We start from the raw sequence: 22,594 nt of genomic DNA on the forward strand, positions 1-22,594 counted from the left end.
ACTTATGTTCTCTACAGCTAAAGGGTATTTTAGTATCCTGAGTAAACTTACATTTGACTTAAGATCTGAAAGCTAAGTTAACTAGATAAAAGAGCAGGACTCTTGCCATACAGCAGGAACAATGTGTGCAAACCTTCTGAAGCAGAATGAGTGATAGCATATCTGAAGGGACAGGGTCAGTATGCTTAAAATGCTGAGATCAGGAAGAAAGGTTCAATAAAATTAGGTTGGAGAGATAGGCACACATCAAGTCACACAGACCCTTTTAAATCACAGAAAAGAAGCTATTTTTTTCTTTCCTGAGAGGGAATCTACCAAGTAGTTTCAAACAGCAAAATGGATATAGAGATGCACATCTGGAATTCTAGCACTCAGTAGGCTGAGATCAGAGAATTGTATGTTTTAGTATAACCAGTAAAAGCCTGAATCAAACAAACCAAAACAAAACCAGTTTCAAGTAGCAAACATCATCTGCTCTCTTACTTAAAAATCTAATCCTGCCTGTACTGAATCCATCAGGTTTAAATGAATCCCCAGGGGAGTCTTGGCCCTGGAGGAGATGGGAATGGAGGGGAGGGGATGGGGGGGAAGGTGGGGGCGGGAGGGGAGTGGACAGGGGAACCCATGGCTGATGTGTGAAATTAAAACACAAATACAATAAAAAAGTTTAAAAAAATCTAATTTTATATTTTTTAGAGGGATCCTAGAGCTCTGCCTAGTGATTGGCTGTAGATCTCTGCATCTGCAAGAGAAGAGGGATTCTATGAGCAAGAACATCAGGAACATGATGGGGAAACATGCAGGGACGACCAAACCAAACTAGAGGGAACTCATGAAAGTTGGATCAATGACTGAGGAGCCTACATGGGACTGGACTAGGCCCTTTGCATGGTGAGATAGTTGTGTACCTTGATCTTCTTGGAAGGACCCCTGACAGTAGGATCAGAATCCATCTCTGGTGCATGAGCAGGCTTTGTGGAGCCCACTACTTATATACCTCATGCAGCCTTGAGGAAGGGGGAAGGAGCTGGACTTGCCTCTACTGAATGTGCCTCCCCATGGGAGGCCTTGCCTTCTTGTGGGTGGGAGTAGGGGGTGGATTGAGAGGGGGAGGCTAGCAGGGGTCAGGAAGAGGGAAGAGGGGGATCTTTGGTGTGTAAAATGAATGAAAAAATTTTCTTAATAAAAACATAATTTGTGGAGGGCAAAAAGTCTCACTGTGAAAAGATGCTTGCCACCAAATCTAAAGGCCTGAGTTTGATTCCTGGATCCTACATGGTGGAAGGAGAGAACCAACTCTTGCAAGCTGTCCCTTCATGTAATAAAACTTTAATATATATGAAATTTTGCATAATGAATAGAGAATGATTTGTGTGTAAATATGCAAAGAGAGTGACCCCAGTATCAGGCGAATGAGTGGGGGCAAGTCATGATAGGGGCTTTAGCCAGAGAGGCAGTAATGAAGGTGTACACTAGGGAGATTTCTAAACAAAATCGCTGTATCCCACTATTGACAAATTCTTTTCCCTTCAAAATGCTATTAGATTACAATTTGTGAGGGGCTAGGTTCAATTTTCAACTCTGCAAAGAAAAAAATTATTACCACGGGTTTCTTTTTAAAAGTTCACTGGTGGGTATCACCTGCTTCCTAATATTACTATGTTAATGTTATCTTCTGCCCTTTCACATACCCAATAAATTGTTTTTATTTTTAAAATTTCATATAAAATGCAATTACACCTTTCCTGATCCTCCCACTTACCCTTTCCTTTTCTCCTCACTCCCAAATTCAGCCTCTTCTTCTTTAACCATTGTTATATATACATATAAATGAAGAAATATATAAATAAAATGTGCTGAGTCCATTCATTGTTTCCTGCATATACATATTTCTATGGCTGACCACTCAGTATTGGATATTTGGGGGCTTATCCCTAGGGAAGACTAACCTCCTCCTTTCTTAGCAGTGTTTATTTAGTGTAGCACTTCATCTAGTGGGGTCCTATGAAATTTTATGACATGGAAGTTACACCCATGAAATCTCAAAAACCATGGTTGCCCAAACAATACATGAACAATGACAACAATTAACATCACAGAATTTTTAATATTAAATTCACTTTTTGTTGGGTTATGACTGTTTTATTGGTTCAATATAAGCCATATTAACCTTGAATTTTTTCATATTTTTTATTCTTTGACACTTTCGTAACTCATATAAGGAAATTTACTTGCTTTTGTCCCTCACTTCCCACTCTCACCCTCCTTTCTCTTTTCATAAAAACTTCATCTTCCCAATTAGGCCCCTTCCTTCTTAAATCTTAATTTCTTGTTTTTAAGATTATAGTTACATAATTTACCACTTCTCTTTCCTCCCTCCAAATCTTCACCCCTTGTTCTTATTCAAATTCATGGTCTCTGTTTCATTAATTTTTCATATATGTATGAAAAATATACCTATATATTCCTAAATACAACCTGCTTGGTCTGTATAATGTTATATGTATATTTTCAAGGACAGGCAGAAAGTTCTCAAAAGAAGAAAAATGGCTAAGAAACACCTCAAAGTGTTCACCATACTTAGCAATTAGGTAAATACAAATTAAAACATCTTTGAAAATTCATCTTATCACAGTCAGAATGGCAAAGATCAAAAAACATCTGACCACCCATCCTGGAGGGGGTGTGGGGAAAAGGGTACCCTCATTTACTATTGGTGGTATTGCAAATTGGTGTAGCCACTGTGAAAATCAGTATGGAGAATCATCAATTACCATCTCCCCCCCCCCCCGCCAAAAAAAAAATCTGCCATATGACCTAGCTCTACCTACTCCACAGATACTTGCTCTGTCACATTCATTACTACTCTATTCACAATAGCCAGGGAACGGAAAGAACTAATGAATGGATATTGAATATGTGGTATATATACACTATGGAATACTGATCAGATGTAAGAAAAGTGAAATGAGCTTTGCCTTGAATTTAAGAACATATTTTAAAATGTAAACATGTGTGTTGTGTGATAAAGCTCATAAAGTTTCCCCGATACTCTATTTCTATTAGTTGTAATTTTATAGAAAAATATTTAAAATTCCAAGATGGTAAAATCAGGACACTGGATGGATTTCAAAGATGGTAGCTGAAAAATGAACTTAATAAAATTCTCACTACTTTCCCATTTATTTGAGGTGGAAAAAAATAACTGATCTACAAACGAGGTCCCAAGGGGCTGACTTGAAAAATATTTACAGCTCTATGTCGTTAACAGGGGCAGTTCAGTTAGTAGGAAGCCAAATCTTCATTTCTTGAATCCAGTGTTTAGGCTAATATGCCATAATATATTTGAACAACATGCCTGGTTTCTTAAGTGTTGTGCTATTGAAGAACAGAAAAATGAATCAAGAATGATCTGAGCCAGCGATGTTTATATTTATTTAGACATTTGTTACCTTTAAAATAATAATGCAAATTGGAAGGCTGGAGCTTTGTTCCATTAAAATTTTATGAACACAGAGAATGAGCACAACAGAAGCAGCTTCTTTAAATTGTATAGTACCTGGGAGATGTGCTTTATGCCCATAACCCTAGTTCATGCAAGGCCGAGACAGGAAGATTGCTATGAATTCCAGGTCAGCCCGGGCTACATAAAGTAGTTCCACTGAAGTACAGAGTGAAATCCTCTTTCAAAAAGAACATAAAAAAGGTGAAAGATTTATACGATCTGAAGAGAAACCTGTACTGAATCCACCAAGTTTAAATGAATCCTCAGGGGAGTCTTGGCCCTGGAAGAGATGGGAATAGAGGAGAGGGGATGGGGGGAAAGTGGGGGGGGGGGTGGGAGGGGGGAGTACAGGGGAACCCAAGGCTTTTATGTAAAATTAAAACACAAATATAATAAAAAAAGAACATAAAAATATAAAAAGCAAACTCTTAATTTATACCTTGCTAATGAATGTAGTAACTTTTCACACCAGTCTCTTGATAGTATACCTGAAGTGACAGGCTCTAAAATGCAGTTTACATAGACACGTACAATAGTGAAATACCACAAATTCTGTTTAGTATGTTGACAGGCTACACAAAGGACTAGTAAGGGAGGACACAAAATGCAGCCAAGAGTGAGGTTAGCACAAATAACATATGTCTCAGAGTACTTATCCATCGACTCAGAGCTTTCTCAGTATTTTCTCAAAGAAACCTGACTAGTACATTAGCAAACTCGACACTGAACATTGGAATCACCTGAGGATATAAAAAGTGCTCATTCTGGGGCAGGAGAGTTGGCTCAGCCAGAACTGAGCAGATGTTCTGGGTTTGGTTCCAGGCACACATGCTGGTTCACAACTACCCATAACTCTGGTTTAAGGGGGTCTGATACCTTCTCCTGCCTAGCCTCTGTGGGCACTGTGTGCATATGGTATACATACATACATGTAGATAATATGTCATACATGTAAATAAAATCTAAAAAATTGTTTTGAAATTATGTTTATTCATATGCTTAATAGACACATTATATCTTAGTCTTTGGAGATTGGACCTGAACACACACACACACACACACACAGACACACACACACACACAGACACACACACACACACACACACACATATATATATGTATGTATATATAATTAGAATTTTTTAGAATCTCTCCAGGTAACGTTAAAAGTAGTGAAATATCTAACCTTCCCTGGAGAAACTCAATAGTTGCTGATGGTAATACTAGGGAGAAATGTCTCTCCAAAGTCTTTAAAAGGACACTGAAATATTAAAAAACAAAAGGACACTGAGTAATGTTTAAACAAAAACAACAACAGACATGCCATTCCAGAAAGCCATGTAAACCTCCATTGGTGGTTGTTTTTTTTTTTTTTTTCTACTGAGCTTTTAATAGAGATTGCGTGGTAACTGTTCCAAATCACCAATTAAGTAGATCTTTAAATGACAATTTAATGTTGGCACTCTATTGTGAAATTTGGCAGCGTAAAGAGCACATGCCCAACAAGAAGGCCCTCATCAAGACCTGGCCTTAATTGTTGTGTTTTTCCCCTTGGGTGGTGATGCCTTTGCTCTGGGCCACCCACATTCAGATTGTGCTAATGATATATATTTGTAAAACAGCTGACCCTGGGCTATGCTTATAATTTGTGAATCAAAGGAAAAAAACTCTATACATAATAGCTAAAATCATGGGCTTTGAAATCAGACAATCCAGGCCTAAAAACCTGGCTCTTATTTACCGGTTGACTTGAGGCAACTACCTGAACTTGACACTTCTCTAATCCTTCATTTCCTCATGTCTAAAACACTATTAAGTAGGGCTGGTGAGATTGCTCAGTGGGTAAAGGGACTTGCTGTCAATTCTGATAACCTGAGTTTGACTCCTAGACTCGCATGGAGAAGGGAAAGAACTGCTCTGAGAAAGTTGCCCTCTGACCTCCATGCTTGAGTTGTTGCCCAAGTACATCCCCTTACATGCACAATCAATCAGCCAATAAATAAATGTATTAAATATTATTTAATAATAGTCTGTACTTCATAGGGTTTAATAAAGATCACATGTGATAAGATACATTGTATTCCTGTCATACAGTGTGTACTGAATTAAATCGAGAACTTTAGAAAATCAGTTATTATTTAAGGATAAAGTCTGATATAAATAAAACTTCATAACCGGTTATGCTAACCATATGGCTAAATGGGAGTCCTGGTCAAGTCCCTTTAATGACTTAAAATGGAAACTTATATGAAGACATCCACCCAAATCCTGCTTCTTCAAATCAGCAAATCTGACCAAGCATCACATCCCCTTACAGTTTGTGTTTAATCACCAATGGCCATTCTTTATTTGCTTATGACTTTCTCCTGTTTTGTTCTAATTTTTCCTGGTTGTGGAAACTCGACATTTTCCCAAGTTCTCAGGACTTTGAACTCAATCTTATGGCTCTGATTCAGTGTCCTGGCTCCTGAAGTGCTCTGGTTCCCATTTAGTCTATCTTTTTCTCTCTTGGCTATCTCGAGGAATATACTCTGACATTACTTCAGCCTTTTATGACTGAAGTCTTAAACAGTCATTCCATCAGGCCCATCCCAGATGACCCACTCGAACTCCTCTCGAGAGAGGATTCAAACTGTAGCAAGGCCAGATGCTCCAATATATGAAAACATCAATCTTGAATGTGTTGCACAATAGAAAATATTTCCATTCTATTGCTTCACTGAGTGTATTTCCTAATATTGTATGTTTGGTTCAGATATGAATTCCTTTGAACTGAACTTCAAGCAAAGCTGTGCGGTTACATCATCTGTTCATCTCAAATATTTAAAGCCTTGCCTTTGTCTAAGGGGAGGATTTTTTTAAATTTTTCATTATCTATTTCTGAATGTGATCATCTTGTAATGATCAGAGAAATCTCAGCAAGGCTATTTAGCTTAAAACCATGATAAACATCTGAGTAACCATAAATAAAACAGTTATTTCCTCTCACCTAGTTTCCTTTCTAAAGGTTTTCTAAATTGCTGCCATTTTTTCCTGGTAGCTACTGTTTACCTCACTTTGCAGATTCAATAAACTTTCACCACATGTTTATCAGGCATATGCTATTATCATCTCAAACAGGGGAGATCGTGTGGCTCTGAGCAGTCACATGCATTTTTTACGGTCAGAAACAGAAGTAGCTACGTGCACACAACACTGTTTTGTTCATTACTGGGCTGCATTGTATGCCAGGGCAGGAAAAGACCTTGAACAAGGGACACTACATGATGCAAAGTAGCCAGTTTGTAGCTAGAGCAAGGATCTATGTGGAACTGGTGGTGGTGAACTTGTAACAAGCTTATTTCAAATAAATGCTCTTACCTCATCTCTGAGTTTCACTGTGTAGCAGGAATCTTAAACAGTCTTATTAATAAAATCAAACCTGAGCCAGGTATTGGGGTGAATGCTGGAAGATCAGAGAGACAGAACAAGCCACAGCTACCTCACCTCTCCAGCTCCTCAGCTGATCCTGTTTCCTCAGACTAGAAGCGTGTCAGTCCTCATCAAGAATGAATCTCAGCGGAACTGTTGCTCCAAAGCCTAAAAGCTTAACCAGCTAAATGCTTCTAGTTTCTGGTCTTCACATCTTATATATCTTTCTGGTTTTTTTCCATCACTACCTGGGATTAAAGGCATGTGTCACCATGCCTGGCTGTTTCCAATGTGGCCTTGAACTCACAGAGATCCAGAGAGATTTCTGCTCTGGAATGCTAGGATTAAAGGTGTGAGTGCCACCATTTTCTAGCCTCTGTATCTAGTGGCTGTTCTGTTCTCTGACCCCAGATAAGTTTATTAAAGTGAACAATATGTTGGGGAACAGAATAAAACCACACCACTGTTATGAAAACTTAGATGAGAGTCTTGGGAAGAAGTTCCTAGTCTCAGACTTTGTACATTAAGTTTCAAATTAGCCTTAAAAATATCAACCTGTAGTACAGCAGGCAGAACTGGGTAACTCAACAAATGGAAGTGCAAAACAACTTCTTGATTATCCCACAGTTTGTTTGTGTCGTGTTTAGATGCACTCTTAGCTCAGAGATTATACAAGGAATGCATTAAAAAAATAACTCATCCATAAATAGTTGGATGCAATGCATTGAGATGATTACCATTGCTACAAGGAAGAAGAAACTATGAATAGTTGGGTGGGTACTTCCTGAGAATGCCAGCTCTACAAAATTTTTAGCTAGTAGTACATAGATTTTCACAGAAGTATACCCTCTACAAGCTTCTAATGCCACTTCTGCCAAATAATATTTAATAAAATGTTTTCTTAACATGCTTAATAGTTTAGACTTTCTAAATTGGTAATTTAGAAAATTGCTGGTGGACAAAGAAAAGACATGCAAGGATTACCAAGAATTTTTTTTTCAAATCCAGGAAAACTGAAGAAATGCTTCCAAAAAGCTAAACATTTGTTGGGCAGTGGTGGTGCACGCCTTTAATCCCAGCACTCGGGAGGCAGAGCCAGGCAGATCTCTGTGAATTCGAGGCCAGCCTGGGCTACCAAGTGAGTTCCAGGAAAGGAGCAAAGCTACACAGAGAAACCCTGTCGCGAAAATTAAAAAAAAAAAAAAAGCTAAATACTCTTCTACTTCTTCTCTCTTTTCCTCCTCCTCCTCCTTCATCTTCTTTTTGGTTTTTTGAAACAGGGTTTCTCTGTGTAGTTTTGGTAATTGTCTTAGATCTTGCTCTGTAGATCAGGCTGGCCTGAAACTCACAGAGATCCTCCTGGCTCTGCCTCCTGAGTGATGGAACTAAAGGCATGTGCTGCCACCATCCAGCAAAGCTAAACATTCTAATTCAAGCTATATTTTAAAACATTTTTTAAAAATACATGTAAAGTCAATATAGAGTGTCATGAGTCTTAAGGCAAATTTTAAAATGTTCTCATCTAATGCTCCTAGGAAACATGAATTTTATTGTCTAACCTCATTTTCACTAAGAATGCCATCTCTTAAAGACATAGGTGAAAATGAGGTAGGCTACTCCAATCAATATGGACTGAGGCAGGTTTAAAAATGAACACAAGGGCCCTTTAACAAGAGAGGTACCCTGGGGCTCCCATCAAGGGGACCTGGTACCCTAAGCCTCTGGTACACTCCACCATTAGCCTTGTCTTCATGCCCTTTCCCTTGCTTCCAATCAGCTTGCTTTCTTTTGTAAATGTCATCAAAAAGGAGAGGAAAAGAGCAAAAGAACAAAACCATTTCACAATATGACATGGGGCTCAGCACCTCTGTCTGAACCTAGGATCCAGGTTGGAGCAGGGCCAGGCAGCCTTCTTTTTGAGTAGCGCATTTGCCCTGAGGCTCAGAGGGCAAAACACGGTCTGCCCCTTGCTTGGCCCAGGCCAATGACCAACCCTGTACAGGCAGAGGATGAGGGCAGTTCAGTTTGGCAGGCTGTCTCTGTCTCAGGTCTTGGATCCTGTGGGAAGATGGTGATGGGGAAGTGGATTGCTCTGGTGGACCTTGCCACTCCTGGCATACTTGTCACAGATACATCGGTCCTAAATTCAAGTGTCTTCAGAAGGTGAATATGTAAACTATATTCTCCCCAGCCCTACTCTCTCCTCCAGCTATGGTGATGGCAGAGGCAGAACAGAACTATCAGCCCAGTTCTCACAGGAAAGGAAAACTCGTCATGGGCTTTTCAGAGAAGGTTCTATCTTATGCTCGTACATTGTCTTTACCATGTGCTAGGATGTCACATTCAACAGAACAACAAAAATGTAAAATACTTGAATGAGCTTGTATCATAACATTAATATTATTGAGAGTGTCTGCTTCCCAGGCTGAAGTGATTCATGCATTTTTCTGGTCCTGCTCTAGTCCTTTGTAATTGGTGGTAATTATTATGCTTTTCTTTTTAATACAAAAAAAATGAAAAGACAAAAAAAATGAACACAAGGTAGATATATGCTCAATGGTCTATCTTATTCTCTGGTGACTTCAGTCTTTCAGAATATTCTATATTGCTCTTGTTTGGCCAAACTGGTACAAGAAACAACTGTGAGAAATTTGCTCTGCTCACTTATTATAAACTATATTTGAACATCTGAAGTTTGGAAATGATTTACTTAACTACTTTATTAAGCGTTCATGATTGCTTCTTTAATAACATCCCTTCCCTCTTTTGTGTTTTTATTATAGTAATAAAAGTATAACATAACATTTGTCATCTAAACCAATTTTAAGAGTACAGAGCACTTTTGTTAATTATACAAAGACTATTGTGCAACAGATACCCAGAAATCCACCTTGGAAATCCAAAGCTCTAACTCCCTGTTTCCTGTGCTCTAGGGAGCCATCATTCTGGTTTCTGTTTCTTAGAGGTTGACTACTTTAAACAGCTCCTCAAAGTAGAATCATGAAGCATTTGTTATTTTGTAACTGGCTTATTAAACTTATACTAATGTCCTTAAGTTTTATTCAGGTTGTAGCATGTCTTGCCTGTGTACAGTGGCAGATGCACTTGTAACCTCAGCCCTTGAAAGGTTGGAGATTTGCAATGAGTTTTAGGCCAACTGGGGCTACACAATGTGTTGTTCCACCAGGCTAGCTCGAGCTACAGAGTGCGAGATCCTGTCTTAGAAAAAACTCAACCCTAAACCCAAATTTCCTTCCTTATAAGTCCCCAAATATTCTCTTGTCTGTATGTTTGTGTATATACAACTTTTGTAATCCATTCATTGATGGATGGACATTTGAGTTGCTTCTACTTCTTAGCCCTTGTGGATAATACTGCAGTTTCTTCAAGATCTTGTTCTCAGTTCTTGTAGGATATACATCCAGAAGTAGGATGGCAGAACCACAGCGAGGATCTGTGTTGAGATACTTAGGATTTTGATACCGATTCTACTAATTTACATTCCCACCAACAGTATGCAAGGGTTCAAATTTTTCTATGCTCTTGCAGACATTCATTTCCTGTTGCTTTGATAGTGGTCACCCTAATAACTGTGAAGTTAAGTATCATGATAGAGTGTTGGCAATACATCCAAGTGATAAAGTATTTGCTTTGCATATACAAAACCTCAGGTTTGATCCTCAGCACTACAAAAACAAGTAAGGAAAAATTTTATATTACCAAACTCCTTCTATGAGGCTACAATTACCCTGATTCCTAAACCAAACAAAGATGCAACAAAGAAAGAGAACTACAGATCGATCTCCCTCATGAACATTGATGCAAAAATACTCAATAAAATACGGGCAAACAGACTCCAAGAACACATCAAAACAATTATCCACCATGATCAAGTAGGCTTCATCCCAAGGATGCAAGGGTGGTTCAACATATGAAAGGCCGTCAATGTAATACACCACATAAACAAACTCAAAGGAAAAAAAAAACACATGATCATCTCACTAGATGCAGAAAAGGCATTTGAAAAAATCCAACACCCCTTCATGATAAAGGTGTTGGAGCGATCAGGAATACAGGGAACATACCTAAACATAATAAAGGCAATCTATAGCAAGCCAACAGCCAACATCAAATTAAATGGAGAGAAACTCAAAGCAATACCACTAAAATCAGGAACAAGGCAAGGCTGTCCCCTCTCCCCCTACATATTCAATATAGTACTTGAAGTTCTAGCCAGAGCTATAAGACAACATAAAGAGATTAAGGGGATACAAATTGGAAAGGAAGAAGTCAAGCTCTCCCTATTTGCAGATGACATGTTAGTACACATGATACAGCTAATAAAAAACTTCAGCAACATTGCAGGATACAAGATCAACTCAAAAAAATCAGTAGCCCTCCTATATACAGTAGACAAACAGGCTGAGAAGGAAATCAGAGATACATCACACTTTACAATAGAAACAACTGATATAAAATACCTTGGGGTTACTCTAACTAAGCATGTGAAGGACCTATATGACAAGAACTTTAAGTCCCTGAAAAAAGAAATTGAAGATGTCAGAAAATGGAAAGATCTCCCATGCTCATGGATAGGCAGGATTAACATAGTAAAAATGGCGATCTTTCCAAAAGCAATCTACAGATTCAACGCAATTCCCATCAAATTACCAACACAATACTTCACAGATCTGGAAAGAATAATACTCAACTTCATATGGAAAAACAAAAAACCCAGGATAGCCAAAAGAATCCTGTACAATAACACAACCTCTGGAGGCATCACAATCCCCGACCTCAAGCTCTACTATAGAGCTACTGTAATACAAACAGCTTGGTACTGGCATAAAAAACAACATGTGGACCAATGGACTCGAATTGAAGACCCTGATATTAACCCGCACACCTATGAACATATCATTTTTGACAAAGAAGCCAAAAATGTACAATGGAAAAAAGAAAGCATCTTCAACAAATGGTGCTGGCATAACTGGATGTCAATGTGTAGAAGGCTGCAAATAGATCCAAATCTGTCACCGTGCACAAAACTTAAATCCAAGTGGATCAAAGACCTCAACATAAATACAGCTACTCTGAACCTGATAGTAGAGAAAGTAGGAAGTACTCTTGAACACATTGGCACCAGAGATCACTTTCTAAATATAACACCAGTTGCACAGACACTGAGAGAAACAATCAATCAATGGGACCTGTTGAAACTGAGAAGCTTTTGTAAAGCAAAGGACACGGTCAACAAGACAAAGCAACAGCCTAGAGAATGGGAAAAGGTCTTCACCAACCTCACATCTGACAGAGGGCTGATATCCAGAATATATAAAGAATTCAAGAAATTAGATATCAAAATGCCCAACAGTCCAATTAAGAAATGGGCTATAGAACTAAACAGAGAATTCTCCACAGAGGAAGTTCAAATGTCTGAACGACATTTAAGGAATTGCTCAACATCCCTAATTATCCGGGAAATGCAAATCAAAACGACTCTGAGATACCACCTTATACCTGTCAGAATGGCTGAGATCAAAAGCACAGAAGACAGCTTATGTTGGAGATGATGTGGAGCAAGGGGAACTCTCCTCCACTGCTGGTGGGAATGCAAGCTTGTACAGCCACTTTGGGAATCAATATGGTGCTTCCTTAGAAAATTGGGAATCCATCTCTCCCAAGACCCAGCTATAGTACTCTTGGGCATATACCCAAGGAATGCTCAATCATACCACAAGGGCATTTGCTCAGCTATGTTTGTATCAGCTTTGTTTGTAATAGCCAGAACCTTGAAACAACCTAGAAGCCCTTCAACTGAAGAATGGATAAAGAAAATATGGTACATATACACAATGGAGTACTACTCAGCAGAGAAAAACAGTGGCATCATGAGGTTTGCAGGCAAATGGATGGATCTAGAAAAAATCATCCTGAGTGAGGTAACCCAGACTCAGAAGGACAATCATGGCTTATACTCACTCATAGGAGGATACTAGATGTAAAACAAAGATGACTAGACTGCTACACAATTCCAGGGAGGCTACCTAGACAATGGGACCCTTGGAAAGACACAGGGATTGCCCAATGACAGAGAAATGGATGAGATCTACATGAATAACCTGGACAACAGTGGGAGTAATGAAGGGCAAGGTTCGAGGGAAAGAAAGCTTAGGGGAGCAGGAGATCCCAGCTGGATCAAGAAGAGAAAGAGAACGAGGAATAACAGACTATGATAAATGAAGACCACATGAGAACAGGAATAGGCAGAGTGCTGGAGAGGTCCCCAGAAATCCACAATGGTACATCCTCTGTAGACTGCTGGCAATGGTCGAGAGAAAGCCTGATCTGACCTAGTCCAGTGATCAGATGGCTAAACACCCTAACTGTCGTGCTGGAACTCTTGTCCAATAACTGATGGAAGTGGATGCAGAGATCCTCAGCCAGGCCCCAGGTGGAGCTCCAGGTGTCCAACTGTCGAGAAAGAGGAGAGTCTGCAAGAGCGTGAATTGTTGAATCCAAGATTGCAAAAAGTACAGGGACAAATAGCCAAACGAATGGAAGCACATGAATTATGAACCAAAGGCTGTGGAGGCCCCAGCTGGATCAGGCCCTCTGGATAAGTGAGACAATTGAATAGCTTGATCTGCTTGGGAGGCACCCAGTCTGTGGGACCAGGATCTGTCCTTAGTGCATAAGCTGGCTGTTTGAAACCTTGGGCTTACACAGGGACACTTTGCTTAGTCTGGAAGGAGGTGACAGGACCTGCCTGTACTGAATCCACCATGTTTAAATGATTCCCCAGGGGTGTCTTGATCCTGGAGGAGATGGTTATGGAGGGGAGGGGCTGAGGGGAAGGTGAGGGTTGGGGCGGGAGTGGGGAGGACAGGGGAACCCATGGCTGATGTATAAAATTTAAAACACATAATAATAAAGAAAAAAATAAAATTAAAAAAAATTGTATAATTTATACTTCCATTTCCATTTTCATTTGTTGGTAAATTGCATAACTGCTTTGAGAAATGTCCATTCAGATTCTTTTTTTACCTTTAAATTGGATTACATTATTTTGTGATTAAATTATCACTATTCTTTGTATATTCTGTGTATTAAGTTTTCCCACATATATTGCAAATATTCTTTTCTCCACCTATAGATTGTTGTCTCACCATTTCCTTCATCTGTATTTTGTTATATCTTTTTGAGAAAATAAGAGTTAAACTTACAGTTAGAAGACTTGGTATTGCACACGTGCTAAGTGTATTCTGCTGGATAAACAAATGGAATCTGCTGGTTTAGAGTACTGGAACACTACGCATACTCAATGGATTTAAAAAAACATCATTTAATGTTGAGAGATGAAAGAATGTAGGTGGGTTTCATCAAAATTAGTTGTGTTATGCATTAAAATGTTTTTTAAAGAAATAAATACTTTGTCCACAGACAAGATCCCATGAAATTTCCCCTCTTGCATGTTAACATGTCCATTGACTTTGCCAGTTTTCTGGTCTTGTTTATGCAAGCAAAAACATTCACTCCTGGCATTCTGGCTTTTGCAATCTTTTTGCCCCCTCTTTTTCAATGTTCTCTGAGCCCTAGGTGAAGAAGCTAATGCAGATTTATCCATTGGGTGTAGGCTCCTTATGACCTGTTCTCTGCATTATGTCCAGTTGTGATTTCCTGAGATGATCTCTGTCTGTTTCAAAACCAAGTTTTTTTGTTAGGAGTGGTAGCTACATTTATCTGTGAGTATAAGAATAAGATTTAGAATGTGGAAAATAGTTATTCTGACCTAGCAAAGTGGCAGCAGCTGATTATTTTCTAAGGTCTATTACCTCAATAGGCTTGTGAACCTGGCTAGGTTTCCACTACCAGGCATGATTTTCCTCTTGTTGAGTGGACCTTAAATCCAACTTAGACAGTTATTGGTTGCCAACAACATATGACTGCCACTTATTGCAACTTTCTGGACATGTCGCCATGCTGGGAGTTGTCGTGGTTCATAGGTGTTGCAGTTGGGTGTGACAGTTTATCTCATCCCTCCCCCAGCAGCATGCATAGTATTTTCTGGAACCATGGAAGTAGACCACAGAGAAGAGGCTTTCAGGTCAGATACAGCTTGAAACATCTGAGTCCTGTGTCCCAAGCATATGTTGTCTTCAGCAATAGAGGCCCACCCACATTTCATGAGAGGCAATAAAGGATACATTGATAATATATATTGTTTGGGGAGTCACTTGAGTTACCTACCCTGACCAATCTTTCAAAATGAGGTTTCTCTTATCTGGTACTGGAGTTTTTGTTAGTCTATAGTCTTGTGGGGAACATTCTCAACCCAAGTGGCTCATCTTCCTTTAAGATATGTATGTTTACACTTATGTATAATTTTAGGTAAATATAAAATATCATGATTCCTTGAGGCTTTATCCAACACCCTTGTTGTAATTTATCCCTCATCTCTCGTGCTCCTTCCGTATTGATTTCCCTCTTCCTCAGTTGGAGGACCCTTCCCATTATTTTGATTCCCACTTCATATTGCCTGTGTCTTGCTATTCCCTTCCAAAGGCCTCCTTCCACGTATGGTCCCTTCATGCTTTTGGTGCCTGCTGGGAGACAGAGGTTTAGCCTCTCCTAGGGAGAAATGTTGTTCAATGCAGATTAGTCAGTCTTGAACCCATATACACAAAATTTAAAAAAAGACTCAGCAAGATATATATATATATCTTGTACAATACATACTTACACACATGTATATCTATGTAACAACAACAACAATAATAAAGAAGAAGCTACCAACTTGAGAGTTGGGATTATGAGAGGGGTTTGAGGGAGATGAGTTGGGGTGGAGGTAGGAAATAGAAGGGGGAAATTTCTGTAATTCTATTTCAACTAAAACATATTAAAATGAATAAAAAATAAAATAGAAAAGCAAAAAAATAGAGGAGAAGTAATGACTTATCTACAACCAAGCTCCTAATACACAGTTTTGGTTTGTTTTTAAAAATATGTTGAAGAAAAATAAAAAAAATAAAGTAGGTTACAGCAACAGACACTATTCTTTTTAACATTATATTGTGGCTTATGTCTGTAGTCCTAGAATTTAGTTTGCTTAGACAGGAGGATTTTTGTTTGTTCAAGCCCAGTCTGGATTACACAGTGAGAATTTGTCTCAAGATAAAATGTGAGTGTATGCAAGCAAAAGAGAGAGAATGAGTTCTTTTGGAAGGGTTACTAATTTAGGCAGCTAAGGTTTGAAAAGGAATAGAGAACAATGTAGAAATATTTGGTGAGATGATTAATAGCTTGTAGCATTAAACTGGTTCTTCCATTGTTTCTGTGGAAATGAGATTGAAAAAAGGAGTAGATATTTAAGGCCCAAGTCATCTGAATATTTTAGATCAGGCTATTGTAGGCAGTGCTAGAGATCTTTGACTTCTTTTTCTGAATTATGCATATTATCTGTCTTCTGATTGTGTGAAAGCACAAGCACACTCATTTGGAGGTCAAAGGAGAACCCCTCAGTGGCTATCTTTGCATTCTACCATGCTTGAAACAAGATTTCTCTTGTTCTCTGCTGCTTATGTGTAGCCAGCTGGCTTGTGAGCTTCTTAGGAGTCTGTCTCCATCCCCTGTCTCACCAGCACTGGGATTACAGACATGTGTTTTATCTGGGCTTTGAGGATTCAAATTAAGGTATTCATGTTAGCACAGCAAGTGTTACCCACTGAGCCATCATTTTCCCAGCTTCAACATAGTTTTCATATTACATGTTAGAAGCTTTGTTCAGCAAGGGGTGGATAGTAATTGGCCCATGATAATAGTCTTTGAGGAAGAAAAACATTTCAACAGACTGTGTTCAAATGTAAACATGTATTTGAGACTCAGCCCTCTGCTTTTCCTCACACTTCCTTCAAGAAATGTGTTGCCCTTTGTACTAACTTACTTTTCAAGGTCTTTGGCTATGTTTAATCACCTTAGCCTAGGGAGGAGAAAAATTACAATGCTGTTTTTCTAAGGCTTTTTACTAGAAATAGCTCTATGAAAAACTTCCTCATTGTGCGTGCATAAGTGTGTGTGTGTGTGTGTGTGTGTGTGCATGTGCGTGTGCGTGTGCGTGTGCATGTGTGTGTGTGTGTATGTGTCCTGTCTTTTCTCTGTTATAGTTTCAGCTTATTCTCTTGTGATTGCTGAAACTTTCTGATGAATGGGCTCCTTTGTTTGCTCCTGACATCAGTTTCTAGACACCTTCCAGCGACAATTCTGACCAGTTTCTCTATGTGATATATGGTCACTCACTATATGTTTTTTAGCTCTGAATTTTGTTAGCAAGAAATATTTAATTTTTATCTGTTTCTAGACTCTCTAACCTCAGTTTCTCCAGGGTCTCCTTATAGATTCTTCTTTTCAGCTCTGGATTTTTGTGGCAGAACCTAAGGGAAGACAATTTCTACCTTACGTCATAATTGGAAATGCTCCTATGGTTCTATTACTCATAGCTTTCTAGTTTACTTTGCTTTTCTTTGTTTATCCTCTTGAAATAATAGACTCTATATTCATCATTCCTTTTATGTAAAGAATCAATTATTTGATTTGGGAGAAGTTAGGGAGAGGATTTGGGGTGCTTATGGTCAAAACACATTTAATAAAATTCTCAAAAAATTATTAAAAGTATTTTTTCACAAAAGAAGTACCTTTTAACCTTAAAACCATCATGTTAAATGCACTATAAAGAGGTAGTAGTAATGTGGTAATATGAAACAACACCAAATTCCATTTTTATCCATTTACATTAATTTCATACTATAACCACTCATGTCTTGTGTTACCATAAACACCAATGATGCCTAAGTCACAAATTGTCACAAAGGGAATTTTTTCTGTACCCATAAATAATTCTACTCCAATGATTTCTAAATACCCCGGCTATCTTTTCAAAGACATCTACAATAGAATCCTTACTTTTTCTCTGAACTCATTTTTCATTACTGCTGTCAATGTGTACCTTTCTTTCAAGACAAACAGAATTATTTGCTTCCCCTCAAATGTGGTTTATTTGTATTTGAACTTATACACCTTTGACATTACATTTTTCTGGGAGAAACACCTAAATGTATTAAGTTTTGCATGTTGGAATACTACTGATCTTTTAAAAGCTTTATTTGAAATTCTAGTGGTGTCTTTCACCTCAAGAACTTGCAAACATTCTCCTTTGTTCCTTATGAGAAAATCTGTTCCAACACAAGAGTCTATATATTTCCCCAGAATCATATAATGTATGTGTTTGGCACTATATGTTGCTTATGTTGTTCCCTATGATAGAATTTCATTGAGTATCTAAGCAGAGACCACCAGTGATTATAAATTAAAGAAAACAGAGGTGTTTGGGAACTAAGAAGAAACTTTCAGTTGAGATTGAGGAAAGCACTGCAGATAATTTTTGACTATACATGTGAATTTAATATATACAAGTAGGTTTTCTTGTAGAAGAACATCAGTTAATTGCATATACTAGGTACATAATACCTCTTTGTATTTGTTAAAGGACCAGATACATGAGTAGATTACTGTGTTTATCTGCATTTGTATCCCTGTGTTTGAATAGATCACATTTATTCTCCCTCCAATGAGACAAATTTGTAACAAAATGATATTTGGTGTCTAAGGAGAAAGTGGACTCTGAAAATAGGTGTCATCCATAGAAAATGAGTAACCTGTCTTACTGCTTTGCCTGGCTGAGAGGATAGCCTAGGAGTATTCACAGGCTGTTCAAGTTTCAGATGTACAATGTTAAGTGAGTAGTCATTGTCATAGTTACCAAGTAGGACAGCAACTGACATCTAAGAATCTTCTCCTTTACCATGTGGGATTACTTTATTCGGACATTGGAAGAGAACTTTTTAATTCCTTAATGAAGTTTCTGTTGTGGAATATTAGTATAAGATGTGTTACACAAGGACCTGAGTTTGCTCCCTAGCACTACATATCCTAGGTATAGTGGCACACTTGTTTGCTTTCCTCCCTTTTATTGAAAATCAATTCTTTTTTACATTATATATCTTGACTATAGATATCCTGTAATCTTCCCAGTTCCTTCCCACCTCCCCTCCATACAGATCACTCTCTATCTCTCATTAGCTATGAAGAGACTTCTAAGAGATAATAAAATATAACAAAATAAAATATAATAAGATATAACAAAAGCCATCACATCAAAATTGGACAAGATAAACCAACAGAAGGAAAAGGACCCCAGAGAAGGCACAAGAATCAGAAACTCATTTGTTCACACACTTAAGAATGCCATAAAAAGAGTAAGCTGAAAACTATAAATCTTAGATGGGGACCTGGTGCAGATTGGTGTAGACATTGAGCAAGCTATCTCAGCCTCTGTGAGTTCATATGAGTTTTGCTTATGTTGACTTATAAGGCCTTGTTCTCCTTGTGTCCTCCACTCCCTCCTGCTCTTATACTCTTTTCACTACCTTTTGTACAGGAGTTCACAGATGAGTGTTCCAAGTTTGATTCTCATTCTCTCTCTCTCTCTCTCTCTCTCTCTCTCTCTCTCTCTCTCTCTCTCATCTTATTGACTTGAGAAATCTTTCTTACTGAATCTGGAGCTAGATTGGCAACCAGCAAGTCTCAGTGATATTTCTGTATCCACCTCATTCCTGACAGTGCCATGGGTACAGGGAACATGTGCAGCCAAACACAGCTTTTTACAGTGTGCTAGGGATTTGAATTTGGTCTTCATGCTTGTGTAGCAAGAATTCTTACTGGTTATGCCATCTTCTCATTGCCCACTCCTCAATCTTCATTGTCAGGGTCCATTTAACCAGACAGCAAATTGGAGTTCAAGAAGGCTTCTTAGTAAAGGGAATTTGGGGGAATAGTTTAAGGACACATTTCATTAATTCTCTTCACCAACTGTGGTGATTAATCTTCATTGTTAACTTAAATAGATTTAAAATCACCTAAGAGACACATTTGTGAACGTTTTTGTGAAGGAAGACCCACCCTAAATATGAGTAGCATCTTCTGATGGTCTGAAGTCCAAGATTAGATAAAAAGGAAGTTAACATGAAGAAGACAGCTGAGTACCAGAAATTTCTCTCTCTCTCTCTCTCTCTCTCTCTCTCTCTCTCTCTCTCTCTCTCTCTCTCTCTCTCTCTCTCTGTTTTCTGACTGCAGATGAAATGTGAGCAGATGCTTCAAACTGTCACTACCACAGCTGGAGCTGCTCTTGTCTCTACACATTTCACACCATGATGGACTGTATCCCTTCTTAAATTACAAGCCACAATCAACTCTTACTTAGATTGCAGCTGTCTGATACTTTGTCACATAAATTGAAACTCACGTAGGAAGTGAAGGGTGTATATGTGGTGGGTCCATAGTCAAGGAGTAACGGTTCTACAAGCCCCATGGGACTAAGTTGCCTCACTTTGTGGTGCTCCCTTGGCCATCTCAATTCATTCCTGCAAAACAGAGACACTGTTGACCAGCTCTGCTACCATGGTATTCATTTCCCACTAAAATGTTTCAAAGCTTAGTCAGAATAGAGGTGGGACTAACAGAACTGAGGTAGTGACATGTTAACAGTAGGTAACTTGTTGTTGTTGTTGTTTTATCTGTGAAAATGCTTTATTGTATAATGTTGATATACTGCAAGGAATATTTCCAAATAATACAAAAGTAATCCACAGACTTACTTAAGTGAAAATCAAATGATCCAGAAACGTTTCTTCCTTAGTTTTTCACAGCAATTACTAAAAGTTCACACCCTGATTTTCTTCCAAGAAAGACTATTCTAGTAACTTTGAGTGTTCAATCCGTCCAGTCAGGATTTACTCCTTGTGTGAATTCCCTCTGAAATTCATAGCTTGCACTAAGCAGTTGTTTAGTCTCCACGTTCTGGTCCCCCAGCTTCACCTGAAACACACTGTCCCCACTTAAAGTCTCACTGGGGATGTCGGCACTTGTCAGATACCAAAAGTACATCAGGATGTTAATGAACTTCATTCCTTTCTCATCATAGTAAATGGAGATGTCCCCTGTTGATGTATAAACAATTTCATCTATTTTCGCAGCAAGTGCATTTTTATGGTTATCAGACAGTAAAGTGACCTTTTCTTTTAATACCTGTAGCACCTCTTTGGCTACAAGTTCTTCCAGTAGATCAAATTTACACTGTGACAGCAACTTAGATACATGAGCAAAAGCCTGCTTTGCCTCCTCAGAGAACTCAGTGATACTGAACTTCTTGTTGAAATAGGCCCAGATAAGGAAGGCATAAATTCAAGTCCGGACCCAGTTGATGGGTTTGGAGAAGCCCAGAACGATCATTCTGGTTTTCTGCCGTTGCTGGGGCTGCTCCTTGATGCTGTAGCTGTGGCTGGGACCAGAGGGGAAGGAAGCGAGGGTTGGAAGTTCTGCCAAGCAGAGCAGGGGCCACTGGGGGCCCCAGGAATGCAGCGCCGGGGTCGCCCAGGCCCAACATGTTTTTGAAGGCACAGAGTTTTACAGAAGCCAACACAGTATGTGACAAGTGGGTCACTTTTTCTGAGAGTTAGTGTTTTAACTGTTGCTCACAACACGTGAACTAAACTTTGAAACAATCACTTGGGTATGTACTTACACAGACTGTTGGCATTTTATACACAAAGATATCATGCTGCTGTGTTTTTTGATTGCCCAGACAGGTGGTGATTAGTCAAGCAAGAAATCTGTTTATATATGGAGGTGATCTCATTTGTGGCAGGGTATTTAGTTTACATGGATCCATTTGGAGGAACTGAAATCTAGTTATCTCACACCTAAAACATGGGCTAAGATACTTAGGCTTCTTCTTGTTCTGTATTACAGCACGGCATCAATTGTCAATTTACTTCTATTCTGATCTATGCAAGCATCCGAGGTGATTAAAACAGTGTAATAAATTTGGCAAGCCTTGTCCTGGTGGCTAAGGAGAGGCATCATCTAACTCTAAGCATCCTGTAGGTATTAGAGCACTGCCTGTACCTTTTAAGCTGTTGCTGCTGATCCCTAGAGTGAGAAAGAAAGAGTGATATTACTAGCCATCCTGACTACACTTAAAAGCATTGCTGGTATTACTTCAAGCCTGCCTGCTCTCTAAATCAAAAGCAAGAGCTAGGAAGCCAAAGGTAACAGTGATGTAATTAGGTCAGTGACTATTAGGTAGCCAAGTGTAAACAGACACATTTTCATATTTGCATATCTTCCTTAAACAAGGTAGACTAAGAAAGTCAAATTGCTTAAAGATTTACGATATTCAGCCTTTTTCTGTTATTACAGGAAAATATTGCAGCTGTTATGAACATAACAGAACTAGTGATTGGTTAACATATTACATCTTACTACATACTTAAGTAGAGGTAGGTTATTTTCTGAAGGAGAGCTTAAGGGCTCTAAAAGAAGGGGGAATTTATTTCAGTAGAGTAGACAACTTCCACTAAGAAAGAGGTACCAAATGACATTTGGAAGCCAGATGGGTTTCATTAACACAGCTGGACCTTTGAAAAGAGTCTTACTCACTGACTCAGTTCACCTGGTCACCACACATCACTTCAGAATGTTAATGCTCTATATTTTGCAAGACTGAATTTTGAATGTTATGAAGTTGTTTATGGCAGAGACTTTTACTATGTGGCTGTCACTATT

General features: G+C 38.7%; 1 pseudogene; it reads right to left on the reverse strand.

Moving 5' to 3' along the window:
* Positions 1-20,718: 20,718 nt before the first annotated feature.
* LOC118574008 lies at positions 20,719-21,430 on the reverse strand (annotated as a pseudogene).
* Between the last annotated feature and the right edge of the window lie 1,164 nt (positions 21,431-22,594).

The sequence above is a fragment of the Onychomys torridus genome, chromosome X (genome assembly GCF_903995425.1).
Source record: "Onychomys torridus chromosome X, mOncTor1.1, whole genome shotgun sequence".
Lineage (NCBI taxonomy): Eukaryota > Metazoa > Chordata > Mammalia > Rodentia > Cricetidae > Onychomys > Onychomys torridus.